This window comes from Anabrus simplex, chromosome 6 (assembly GCF_040414725.1).
Source record: "Anabrus simplex isolate iqAnaSimp1 chromosome 6, ASM4041472v1, whole genome shotgun sequence".
Classification (NCBI taxonomy): Eukaryota; Metazoa; Arthropoda; class Insecta; order Orthoptera; family Tettigoniidae; genus Anabrus; species Anabrus simplex.
Window position 1 is genome coordinate 265,521,054 of NC_090270.1, and position 14,202 is coordinate 265,535,255.

Consider the following 14,202-nt stretch of genomic DNA (forward strand, 5'->3'; position numbering starts at 1 on the left):
CTGGGGCGCCACTCCCTAGACAGGGCTGCCTCCGTAGAGAGTCCCTACCTGCTACCTGTTTTGACCTCCTTACAACATAGAATAATGAAATTTAACTTTCATTTCCAATTATAAAACCTTAATTTGCTGCTTAAATTTGCTGACATCATATTTAGCCTGAAAATACTAGACAAATGTAAAATGATCTCAAGCTTGGATCAAGCTTCGATTCATCTTTCATCAGGCCTGAGAGTGCATAAGCATTTCAACCTGTGCTGACATCTAATGATCTCTAGGCTAACAATTGTTTCATGGAGGATAGATATGACTGTCCCAGGGATAGGGGGGAAAGTGAATAAGAGTTCCAAGAAAAAGACAGCGAATGTGATTCTGTGTACTATTTTGGACTTGGAAAGATTTGGTGCATGTCACAGTGCAGGAAGAAAGGCAGCTAATCTGTTGAAACAGTGAAACCTCTTCAATGAAAACATAATGAGAGTGGACATGCAAGGGACTGGGGTGGCAATGATTGTGTTTGCACGTTTTTATGTCTCTCCATGAATGTGACTAAGGATGTCAAAGCGCAGCCAGAAGAAGGTGAGATAGTGCTTGCTTGGGAGCTAATAGATGATATTGTCAGTACAACAGTCGCCATGTTCTTCTGTGGAGTAGATTCCAATACTGTAATGAAAGTTTGAGGCTGTGTAATTTTGACTAATGTACATTTCACAATTGGGCCTTCATAAAGGAATACACCATTGTGCACGGGGAACGTAGGTCATGTCAGAGTAGCTTGGGCTCTTGGTAGCAGGAGACATTGATGAGTGTTTGCTGGTATCATAACAGAACAGTATGGCCTCAGCTGCCAATTGCAAGTCTTTTTTGTTATTGATGTTACCTGAGTGATTTGTTGCTCAGTGTAGACATTTGCTGTTGTCATTGCTGCTGAGAGATTGAACTTTTCCAGACAGACCTCTAATTTGTATACCGGGGCTCTTTTATATATCAGCATGAATGATATGGAGTTGTAGATTTATCTGCTTTCAAAGATTCATCAACCTTGACCAGGATAAACCCACAATTTTGGGTTTGCAGATCCAACTCGTCAATCACTTACCTGGGTCAGGTGATAGGAAGATCAGGTTGATGGGTTAGATACCAAATATCTTAGTTGCTGACTACATGAACTATTAATATACAGGGTCCCTCTTATAAACCCAGACCAAGCGCACTGTGTTTGTGTACCGGGCGAGTTGGCCGTGCTGTTAGGGGCGCACGGCTGCAAACTTGCATCCAGGAGATAGTGTGTTTGAATCCCACTGTTGGCAGCCCTGAAGATGGTTTTCTGTGGTTTCCCATTTTCACACCAGGAAAATGCTGGGGCTGTACCTTAATTAAGGCCACGGTCGCTTCCTTTCCAGTCCTAGGCCTTTCCTATCGCATCGTCGCCGTAAGACCTGTCTGTGTCGGTGCGTCGTAAAGCAAATAGCAAAAAAATTAAAACCTGTGTTTGTACTCTGTGCTACAGCAGCTGCCTCAGGCCAACTTACATTGCGCACAGCCTCCCTGCCTGTAGCCTGTATACGATCTAATATGAAATCTTACCCTATAAAGATGCTGGAAGTGTCCTCCTTCATAATGAGGGACTTCATAAACACCATTAGGATTTTCTGCACACTAATAGCGAGTGTTATGACTCTTCACACGACCATTAAGATGAAACCAGGCCTCATTCGAAAAGAACACAAGCTTTAGGTCGAATAAACGATCATTCAGTGATGCAAGATACCACTCGCAATATCTCACCCTTGTGGCTGGATCAGCAGTTTTTAAACGATGGACCCGTGTAAACTTGTACGGTTTAATGTTTAACAGCTTTACAGCTCTCTGTGCAGAAGAAATTGAAACCCCTACTTGTGATAATTTTGTGAGTGATTTATTCGGTGACCGTTCAAGATTTGTACCAATGTCATCTAACTTTTCCTGTGTTAAAATTGTTTTTGTGCTCTCATGTTTTTTATTGAGCACTGAGCCAGTAGTTTCAAACTTATTTACAGTTACGTGAATCTGTGCTCATGAAGGTGGCACTTCACCAGGAATTTGCTGAACAAATGCATTGTGTCCCTGTTGAATCGACTCATACTTGAAATAACTTTTACATCCAAAAATATGGTGGTGCAATGATCACTGTCTCACCCTGTTGACAGCTGAGATTCTGAATGGCTATTGATGCTTGTGTGGTCCAACATGTGCATGCTCCTTGCAAGGTCAAGAACTATGCGTGCACCTCCTGTACAGCTGCTTATGTCTGGGAGGGTAGAAACGATGCTGGTCGGTCTGGGTTTATAAAAGAGACCCTGTACCACCTGTGCATATTGGTCACTGATATGCACAGTTATTGTGTTTGGCAAGACCTCTGTGCTGCGATGAATTTTTCTTAACATTGTTTTAGTTAAAGAAGATTATTATTATGGACATAAGAAAAGTAAGTTGCTAATCCCAGTTTTAAGGTTTCAATTAATATTATTTCAATCGTGAATTTAGTCATATTTCAAATTACCGTCTCCCAGCTTTTCTGTAATCAGTATTTGCCATCCTGCCCTCTGGAGATGAAACAAATTGTCCTGACTTGCAAGATTATTCAGTGTTGCTGTTATGCTTAGTCTCACAAGAAACTGAATGATTTTAAATGAAAAGGAGTAATTTAAGAGAATAGTGAAAGGTACACAATAATAATAATAATTAATAATCATCATATGATACAGTTGACAGTGAGCATTGTAGAGGAAATGGAATTGGACCAGAAGACCCACAGCCTTATCCAACAGACATTGTGTAACACCAGATCACAAGTAAAGTTCAAAGGAACACACTCATAAAACTTCGAGATACGGACTGAAATTAGACAGGAGACTGGGCTCTTCACCTATTCTACCTGTGCATTGGAGGTCATCGGAGAGTAGCAGAAGGAGCTGGATTAACAAAGTCTCCAGTGGGATTTACTTAGGACACACCGAGCTCGATAGCTGCAGTCGCTTAAGTGCTGTCAGTGTCCAGTATTCGGGAGATAGTAGGTTCGAACCCCACTGTCGGCAGCCCTGAAAATGGTTTTCCATGGTTTCCCATTTTCACACCAGGCAAATGCTGGGGCTGTACCTTAATTTAAGGCCACGGCCGGTTCCTTCCCACTCCTAGCCCTTCCATGTCCCATCGTCGCCATAAGACCTACCTGTGTCGGTGCGACGTAAAGCTACTAGCTAGTACTTAGAACACAAAACAGAATAGTCTACCAGTGGATTGTCTGGCGTTGGCAGATGACGTGGCACTTCTGGTGAGCTCAGCAGAAATGGCATTGAAGCGGTTCAGTACACTCTGACAGCAAGCTGCCTTGGTGGGATTACAAGTGTCATTAGATAAAACAAAATACCTCACCAAAATCAGTGATGCCTCCCATGAGCTACAACAGAAACTGGGCAAAATTGAGAAAGTCATAAAGTTCAAATACATTGCAAATTGGCTTGACTCCAGTCTCGGAGAGATAAACGCCGACAACTCAGACAAACAAACTAGACCTGGAATACCATTTAACGAAGAACACTTACGAGTGAGACACTTCTTATTATAATACCAACTCGAACACTACCATGCAGTCATTCATCCTGAAGCACTTTATGCCACTGAGTGTCTGATACTTAACGGAAAAGAAGTAATGAATGAACTGAAATTTCAGGAGGGAAAAATTCTATGCAAGATACTGAGACTAGTCAAAGAAGAGAGCAAATACAGAAAGCAACCTAACGAAGAATTGTACAGGTACATATAAAAGATCACAGATGTGACCAGGAAGAGACCTCGAACCTTCTGTGGTAAGATTTCTTGTATACTCTGAGCATAAATGCTTGTATAATTTGTGAAGATACATTATCTGGTGCACAACAAGTTCAGTGACTTTTTAACTACCAAGTGGACATTTTAAGGACAGCAACAACTAAGATACAATATTTTAACATGCCGTCTTGAAGAGTGCTATGTTAGTCTTTAAGAATTATTTATGTATGTAGCTGAGAATGACCCAATTAAAGGATCAAAGCTAGTACTAGTGTTTTATGATGTAAAATATAAGATTAGAGTTTTGTATCTTTGTATAACTCCAAGTGGTCTGCTCAAGGCGTAACATCCCCAAGCCCTTTGAGGAAGGAAGGTATTGTAAAGAATGGGAAAGCCCATCATAGGCAAGATGACAAATGTTATACCATCAGAGTCATAACAGAAGAGACAAGAACTGGTAAAAGTAAAATTAAAAAATCACTAGACTCAGCTGTGGCCTCATAGTTTCTAGGATATAGTGAATGTTTGAAAACCTGAAAGAAAAAAAAACTTAATTCCTAATGCGGCACACAGTTCCACTTTGAAATGGAGAATTTGCTTCGAATTTCTGTACTGGGGTAAAATTGAGGGATTGTATTGGACAATGTCAAACATTCACAAGCGGAAGCATACAAAGTTGTTCAGATGTGCTAATTGGACCATAACAGGTTCTGTACAAATTTCTGTGTGTTCTGGCAGTGACTGCTATATTCCCCTATTCATTTACAACTTGGTCAAGTCAAATATGGGTTTACTGTATACTTGTGATAGGTGTAAAATATCCTTGGGAATGATGGTCCATCATAATAGCTTATAGTGAAAGGGGCAACAAAGATGATGCTTTGAGAAATAAAGAAATTACTTCCCAATTTATGGCTTCAAAATGTAAGCTGCCCGTTTGCTAATCAATAGTGCTGGTGATTGTGATTGATTTAAGGAGGAAAAACTATATTATTAGTTTACTTTTTGATAGTGAATTCTAGCTGAACGTATATCGGTCAGTTCGACAAAGAAATGTTATTTAAACTTCAATAAATCAGTTGTGACAGTAAATGTACAGCACCTAGTTCTGTGTAGGAAGTGCCCCACGTCCCTGCCAATATTGAAGAACAACCATTAGGAGCACACACTTTTCAGCCATCGTATGGATTATTACAATTTGAGGGGAAATATTTTGCAATACCAAGTTATACGCACTAGTTCGGTTATGTTTGTATGGTTATTGTTATTACCTACCTGAAGTAAATGAGAATGAAACGGAGCAACTAGAAGCTCTATCTATTTTAGACTCTGCCATGGGAATGCTGTAGTTGGCATCAAATGGGAAGCACTTGGGTCTCGAGAGGCTACTCAGAATTTTCAAATGAAGTGGTTGCTATGTTGCTGCATTATCCCACCCACTCATTGTGCTGCATTCTGCAGAAAATTTCACTGCATTTAATATTTCTTCCACACCAAAGTATTTATACTTCATAAAATACCTGTCCCCTTAGCCATCATCGTTAAGGTGTCAAGTCTAAATCGTCTGAGAAATGGGTAGCTCGTTCGAGTCCTGTTGGTGGAAAAAGAAAAGTCACCATCTGAATGTTGGTTGGCAAGGTAGGAGAGGAGGTGGTATAAAATTTCTAATCACTGGATTGCATGCAAAAGGCTTGGATTCAGTTCCAAGTGATTCGTTTATCAGATAGGGACATTAAGCCTTGGTGTTAATTCGACAGAAGTAGGTTTTGTGCCATCATTGGGTTTCACACACTCCCTATAGCATCATCACCACTACACACCTAGGCACACTAGTCAACTAGAAAGATCTGCACCAGGCCTCTCCCAGGCCACACAATATCATCACTTTATGAAATAACTGCACAGAAACAGTTTCTGCATGGACACAGACTAGAAGTGTAGTTCAACATACTCTGCATTACCTCTTCACTCTCATATTAACAAGTTAATTTTTGTAACGGGGCAGTGGAAGAGTGTGTTAGTTACCAATGCAGTTGTTTCTTGTTCCTATACGAGTGACTTTTCAGGTTTACAAAATTTGTACAGTATTCTTGTACAATAACATTATCTAGTCCCAGAAAAACCGCCATTAGAGACAGCATATTCAGTCGTACATTGTTATGCGTACATGCTGCTGCATTTTGTTTGTTTTAATATTATCTATTGGTTTGGTGTTACCCCACAGATCCTGCAAGAAACATCAATGCTGGTGGTAGGAGTGACATAATAGAGGGTGTAAGTGGTAAGGGTACTGTTTGCTTATCAAAATAGGCTGCTAGAGTTAAACATCTCATCTCTCATGTATTGTAATTAGAAATGATAAATGGTTGACATTTTTACATTGTTTCATTTATTCATTTACATTTTCATTTACACAGTTTTTGACAATTATCAAAACTTTATTGAATAATGGTGTCTTATGTAAAAATGTTTGTTTCCCGATATCGTTTGATGTGTTTGTTTGTACTAGAGACCACCACTGCAGGCTCAAGTTTACACCACACTCCTGTAGCCATCTCATTCGTTCTGCATATGTAATTTTGGTCTTATTCGATCTATTATTGAGTTCAGTTTCCTCCTTCACATTGCCTGTAGGATTTTTACCGCTTAGTGATGTATTAGGACATTTTTATAAAGTTTGCTAAAATTAATCCATTTTCAGTCACAAAACCTTCAATTTTTAAAAATTTATGGTCACATTTTAACTTTTCTATTTTTTCTGATAGATCTTGTCAAGACAAATCAAATGACCTCCTCAATCGCTTCTGTGTAACATCTTCACTACAAGCTTTACCGTGCAGTAAGTGACTGCCAAAAAACCTTAATTCGATGGCCATCTTGTGGTGTTGTCGTGTGCATTAGGTCGGCTACTGTGGCTACATCTTGTGCAATCATCGTCCTACTTTAAAATAATATACAAACCATTACTGTATATTTCATACTTCTTGAGTTAGCACTTTTTCATGAAAAGCATTGAATCTGTTTTTCGCCAGACAGACCCAACCCGAACGTGGAAGACGTTTCACATCAAAAGTTTTGTCTTAGTGGTGATCAGATTAGCTGTAAGAATGGATACACCCTGTGTAAAACAGTCTGTGTGCAGAACAAGATTACATTTATTATTACATCTAATATTGATGCTGATAAGGGGAGCCTGCTGTGTGGCAGACACTGATTTTGTCCAGCTTTTCCCTTATACAGTATATAAAATTTATTATTCTTCAAAAGTAGCCTGTTGTTCAATACAATTATATATATATTATATTGAACAGAAGGATTACTTTTGAAAACTCATTCATTTTATGTAACAGTTGGCTGCCAATATGAATAATATGTTGTATCTTGTGGTTTTCCAGCTTTCACAAAGTTAATCTATGTGGGTACAAAATGAATACATATTATTTGGAAAAGATCTAAAATGGGCTTAGATTTTCAAGATTTTAGTATTTCAGGTTTCAAACACCAGTTATAAGGCAGCATTCAGAGAAGTGTTCACGTACCATAGTGGCGCCATTAATGTAAGGTACACAGGTGCAAGTTACCATCAAACATTCCCTTCTTTCATCCTTTCCTTCACTCCTCGGCCTTAAAAATGTTTTCCATAGGCCACATGGGTAAGTTAATCACATGTAACTCTTACAAAGATACATGGGTGCCTGCAAGGGGCCCCCCCTGGAATTCTAAAAAGGTTGGTGTTCAATTGGTTTAATATCATACCGAACTTGCTGACGATTATCTAGCATCTGTTATAACTGGAAATTTCTGTAAACAATTTAATGTTGCTGACGTTATATTGGTTTTTATATTCAAGAAAATTGTTATTGTGCCCCCCCCCCCCCCCCCCCTTCCTGGAAAATATCCTGCGGGCGCCCATGCAAAGATATTTGTGTCACTCATCTGGAAAGAAGTTGACTTTGCAACTTTTTATTCTTCCTTGTATTTCAAGACTGTCTGTTGGAAGAATGCTTTTTGTTTGTGTTACAAATGGAAATTGATGTTATCATGAAAACATTAGAATGAAATAATAAATAAAAGGACATATGAAAATAAGACATAAGTTATAAACAACAGAAGGAAGTAAAACTCATTTTTATGAATTTTAAAAATAACTTGGGGACTAACCTGTGTACTCTAATCTACATTACAGACCAAACACCTTGACCACTATGCTACAAGAATCTTTCTCTCAGTATTGGCTCATATGATGGTTTACAACTGATTTCCATATTCATTTTGTACACATGTGGATTAACCTTGCCAAAGCTCAACAAACAAATTGGATGTTTGCTGCAATAGAGACTACACTTGTAAAGCTTCAGAGTGAGAACTTAAAATCTCTTCTTGTATCGGAGGTGGATGAAAATCCTCCTCTTTCCTGTCAGCCTTCAGATTTGCAGTCAAGGAATTTGAAGACCCAACAATTATGTCCAATGTGGAGCAAGATTTTATGATTCAGAGTCATCACAGAGTTGTCCAGTTGTCATAAATTGCAATATGATGCCTATTTTTATTGCAGCTTGTTCCATTGTTTAATGTATGTACTGTAATTTTCTTTTTTTGCAATCAGTCACATAGGAAATGTCCAATGTGATACCCGAAGTACAATTTATTAATTTTATTATAATAGGTCTATATAGCATTGTTATGACTGGCTGCATTGTACAATTGGTTAAACATTTGTTTCCTGTGCTAAAGTTCATGAGATCCCATCAGTCAGTCAATTGGCATTTAAAAATGATCAGATGCAAGAGAACTGTTTCAGTAGTTTCTCATTCATTTTGGGGCTAAATTATAGTTCTCCTGTGTAGGTAATTGAAGAAAAGTTAAACACAGCATTATTATTGTCTCATATCGTTCAAATGGGATTCATTGCCTGTGTATGAAACTGAACAAAGACTTAAAAATAAAATTCATGGTTTGATGAAAATAAACAGTATATAAAGTTATTTTTGTAGTATTCTGCTCTTTTAATTGAAACTATTTCTCTATTTTTGTCAGTTTTTTAAACGTCCATGTCCTATGCTGACCCTAAACCTTGAATATTGTACTTGAATGCAGCTTGTGTGTAGTCCTGAAAGCTCAGTATTCAATTCCAAATGCCCTGAGCAAGTGACCACCCTCTACAGTTGTGCTAGACCACTGGCTCAGATCTCTGCTAACAGAATAATAATCATAATGATGCCCGCCTAGTAACCATAATTGTTAAGACTTCAAGCTTATATTGTCTGACATCGTGGTTAGCCAGTTTAAGTCCCTTTGGTCGAAAAAATTTCACCATCAGAATGTTGGCCAACAGGGTAATCACTAGATTGCGTGCCAAAAGTCTGGATTCTATTCCAAACCTCTCCACAGTGTTCATATGGAATGAGGGCATACGACTCTTTTGATGGTGATTTGTCCATCGGATGGGGACATAAAGCTTTGAGCAGACCCCTTTGTGTTATTCAACAGGAGTAAGGTACGTGCCGACACCGGGTTTCACCCCTATCCCTACCTCATCATCATCCCCACATCCAGACGTGCAGGTCACCCATGGGAATCAAATAGAAAGACCTGCACCAGGCAAACCGAACATATCCTTGGACACTCCCAGCACTAAAAGCCATACGATAAGTAAGTAAATCATAATCATGTGGCCTCAGTTATTACCATGTGCAGGCATTTTAATTTGATGCCATCTAGGCTACCTGTATGTCAATTTTATTTCCTTTTTACTCTACTAGATGGCAGTGTTGGCCTCCTAATCCCAAGATTGCAGGTAGTTAAGACTTCCGAAGGGTGGAAAAATGTCCAGTCGACATTCCTTTGTTATATTATGTTGGCATGTAAAAGATCTTTGGTGGCACATTTCATATTTATTAAAAACTAAGCAATTGGTTGTCCTATAGAGTTTTAGTTTCTCTGTTCTCTAGTAGAGTAACATGGACATTAAAATTCACATACAGGCAGCTTAAATGGCATCAAAGTGAACTGTTTGCATTCAGTGGCTGAGAACATTGATATTATTGGTGCAGTGACCTAGCTGCAGACTTTCCAGCTAGTTGGCTGAGGTTCAAATCTCGGTTGATCCTGGGTCAGAATATTCTCCTGAAAAATTGTGGCATCAGGAAAGGCATCAAACCTTAAACTCTCAGCCAATGAGTCTGGGTGGCTCCAGCAACCCCAGAAATACCTGGGATAATATGAAGAAACTAATTATTACTAATGCAAACAGAGAACACTGATTGTGACAATACAACTTTTTTCACTGTGGACTGCTTGTAAACATATTTTTTATTACCTGTAATGACCTGCTTTTGATCCCATAATCCCTCAGTACAGCCCACTTAGTTTCCCTTTATTAGTTACTTTATTTTTTCTTCTCTGGTCGATAAAACTTAATATATGTATTACCTATTGTTAGAGGCTGCCTGGCCGAGGTGGTAAAGGCGTGCTCTGTTTACCCGGAAGGACTTATGTTTGATTCCCCATCAGGAAGCCAAAATATTTAAGAAACAAGATTTCCAATTCCAGAGGTTCACATGGCCCTGAGGTTCACTCAGCCTACACCAAGAATTAGTACCAGGTTAATTCCTGAGGACAAAGGTGGCCAGGCATAGAATTAACCACTCTACACCACCAAGTGTGAAGGTTATGGATAGTGGAAGCCTTTACCTTCCACCCCTCGCAGGGCCTTCATGATCTTATGGAAATGACTTATTGACTTTTATTATAGCTATTATTATTACTATTATTGTTATTTCATCAGTTCAGTTTCTTCCGTTATCCAAATATTCTATACTAGTATGAGTAAACGTGTTTACACACTTTTGTTCACCCATATGAAACATGAGATTGAGGTGTAGATTGACAGGTTTCATCAAACTGCACATTTGAACGGCTAAAGTCTTCTATAGTTTGCCTGAAAATTTGGAAATTCTTTTGGTCCATACAAGAGTAAAATATTCAGTGACAGATTTAAAACAAATATCCTCCTAATCAGCTCTTTTGTTCCATACAAGAGTAAAATATTCAGTGACAGATTTAAAACAAATATCCTCCTAATCAGCTCTCAATACCTTCATTCTTCAAAGTGTCGGATCTCTTCCATTTTTTTCACTCTGATTAGTGTTAACCCACCAGTTACAGGTCACAAAAAGTTACATGAGTAAACGGGTTGGGTCTCGCAGACCCATCATCACATTTCTTTTTTATAGTATGCTAATATATTTTTATTTTCAGTATTCATTCCTATTCTGATAAACATTATAAACATATTGCTGTCACAAAACCGTTGATGATTAACACTTAAATCACAAAATTCAGAACTTATCAAGTCAAAATTTATGAAATCGTCATAACCTAATCTTCACTATCCAGAAAGTTCACTGGAACATTTACATTTCAGCTTTACATTCACTGCACACAAATACGGAGTGTTCAAGGCACATTAACTTTCTGCACAAACAGCACGAGTAGCGGGTCTTTCTGTCTGTACAGTAGGCCTAGGCTATGTGCGACGTCCTCTTTTGTTTTCAGTATTTTCACGTTCTGCTTCTTCCATCACCCCAGATATCCTTCTTGCAGTATCGCTAATGCTCTTATGAAGATATCTTGAGACAGCTCTTTCTCTTATTTGTTCGTCAGTTAGAAGAAACAAAAGTTTCTTCAAAAAATGTATTCTGTTCCTTGCGTCTGGAGAGTTAGGGTTGTTGGCTCTGAATATTAAATATGCGTTAAAGCCTGCAATATTCAGCAACGCATAGAAGACCACCATTGTCCAATGTCTGGTGTTTCGACCCATGTCGTAGAATGCCGTCCTTTCGTCTACACAGTCTACACCACCCTTAGTTGAATTATAGAATATGACTATTTCAGGCTTCCTCTTTCCTCCTATACTTCCAGCAGATTTATCATCGCTGGGCATCGACGGAAGGAAAATCTTGGAAATATCAACGCATGGGTCTCACAGACCCAACCCGTGCGTTGGCGCTTTAATAGAGGATAGTTGCCTAGTTGTATTTCGCCTTAAAACAATGATCACCACCACTAAGTCTTTGTTGCCATGGGAATACTAGGGAACTAAAATCCTTATACAGCAGGTGAAACGTATGTGGCATGACAGTAAAGATGTTAACATCATCAAGATATTGTATTGGAACCACTCAGGTCAAAATTGTAGACCATGCTGCTGGAGATCAATGATCAAGAAAATGTAAGGTTGTATCTTGTCTCCAATCCTTTGTAAATTAACCTCTGAAGCTGTGTTTTTTTTTAATAGTTCTTGATTTTAAATAAACCTTTTACTATGCAGATGCCTGTGATAGTGATGCGCAGTCTGAGACGAGGTCTCGAGACTAGCGCAGGTATTATTTCTCGCGAGGAATTTCGAGAACTCTCGAGAGCGTTGTTGTTGTAGTAGTTGTTGTTGTGTATCGGAAATTATGTTTTAACTTTATTTTCACACTACTGCAAGTGATCATTACTACTGGGATATTTCCTAATTGCGATTTATTTAATAATAATAAAAATATACTTAGTAGAACGTAAAACTAAATTATTATTATTATGCAGATTTATGCTTTCACGGTCCGTAATTGTAGACATGATGATAAGCGTTTAGGCCTTTGCCGTGTCAAAAAACAAGGTGAAAATATTCACGTCTTGCTCGTGAACAGATGAGATTTTCTTCTGAAGACACAAAATAAAGTTTTCTTTATACCATGCAAATATTTGCCTGCCATTTTCCTTACATACGTACTCGGTGCACAAAAAAATGTTCGGCCTATTTGCTCTTGCGTAAGTTAAGGTGCGGTAGTATTTGTTTCACTGACCACGACGTACCGGTAGTACTTATTAGCCACCCAAGCTGTTGTTAAGGCTTTTCCAGGATTTGTAGTTTCTTGGTGGTAACTACTAAAAATGAAGTGAATATATAAAATCAACTAATTCTTACGTCTAGTAACTTCTACCTAATTTGCTAGGTAGCTGTTGATCGTGTCATTTTATACATGCCAGCACAAGGGACGGCGAATTGCAAATCGCAAGTAATGCCAAATTTTACCGAGAGTTTCTGATTAACAGTCAACTGTTCGTTCGTACAGTAGTGATCTCAAATTCAGAAAATATTGTGGAAGATTAATTCGAGAAATGGAAGAAATAATTGGAAAACGTTGATCTGAGTGACAGGCCAAAGAACACACTCGAAGCAATAGACAAGTGTTCAGAGAGTTTCTTCCCAAACATTCGAACAGAGCTTCAAATATACCTCCCTCGATATGAGGTTTAAAAGAACATTTAAACTTTTGTTCTGTTTGCAATCCAACAGTAAGGCGTAACCGAATGTCATGTATATTATAACAAATGCTGCACTAGACAAAATTAGCTTTCTGATTTGCACCCCCCATCACTAACGGGGAAAAAAAATCCTGTGTGCGGGCCTGTCTGAAAAGTCAATATCTTGTACCGTTCTTCCTCAACTTTCTTTTTTTCTCTTTCTTAACCTGCTTACCCTCCAGGGTTGGTTTTTCCCTCTACTGAGCGAGAGATCCCACCTCTACCGCCTCAAGGGTAGTGTCCTGGAGCGTGAGACATTTAGTCGGGGTATACAACTGGGGAAAATGACCAGCACCTCGCCCAGGCGGCCTCACCTGCTATACTGAACAGGGGCCTTGGTGGGGATGGGAAGAATGGAAAGGATAAACAAGGAAGCGGCCGTGGCCTTAAGTTAGGTACCATCCCGGCATTTGTCTGGAGGAGAAGTGGGAAACCACGGAAAACCACTTCCGGGGATGGCTGAGGGGGGGAATCGAACCCACCTCTACTCAGTTGACCTCCCGAGGCTGAGTGGACCCCGTTCCAGCCCTCGTACCATTTTTCAAATTTCGTGGCAGAGCCGGGAATCGAACCCGGGCCTCCGGGGGTGGCAGCTAGTCACACTGACCACTGCACCACAGAGGCGGACTCTTCTCAACAATGATCGAAAATGATGTACTGTAACTCAGTTGGTTTTACAAATGCTAATATCAAATCGATTCCTTTTGTATAATTTATTTTTAAGCTGTGTTGTTTGGAGCAAAGTGCACTCACTACCGTTGTCTTTCCGTAATTTATAATCCTGGAGACTAAACTTTATTATTGTCAAAATTACATGAATTGCTGATATACATCTCTGAAGACTGTCCCAATATTTACGATTCCAGAATATGGCTGTATCTCCATTTATGTATATAATATCTGGCATCCGGAAGAATCTGTATCGTGAATCATTTCCCGACGTAACAGAATTTTATCGCGGAGGCATGTGGGCGATGTTCTCATCAGGAGATAAGATATGATACTATCATCTTAGCCTGGGGCTCATACCACCTGTAGATC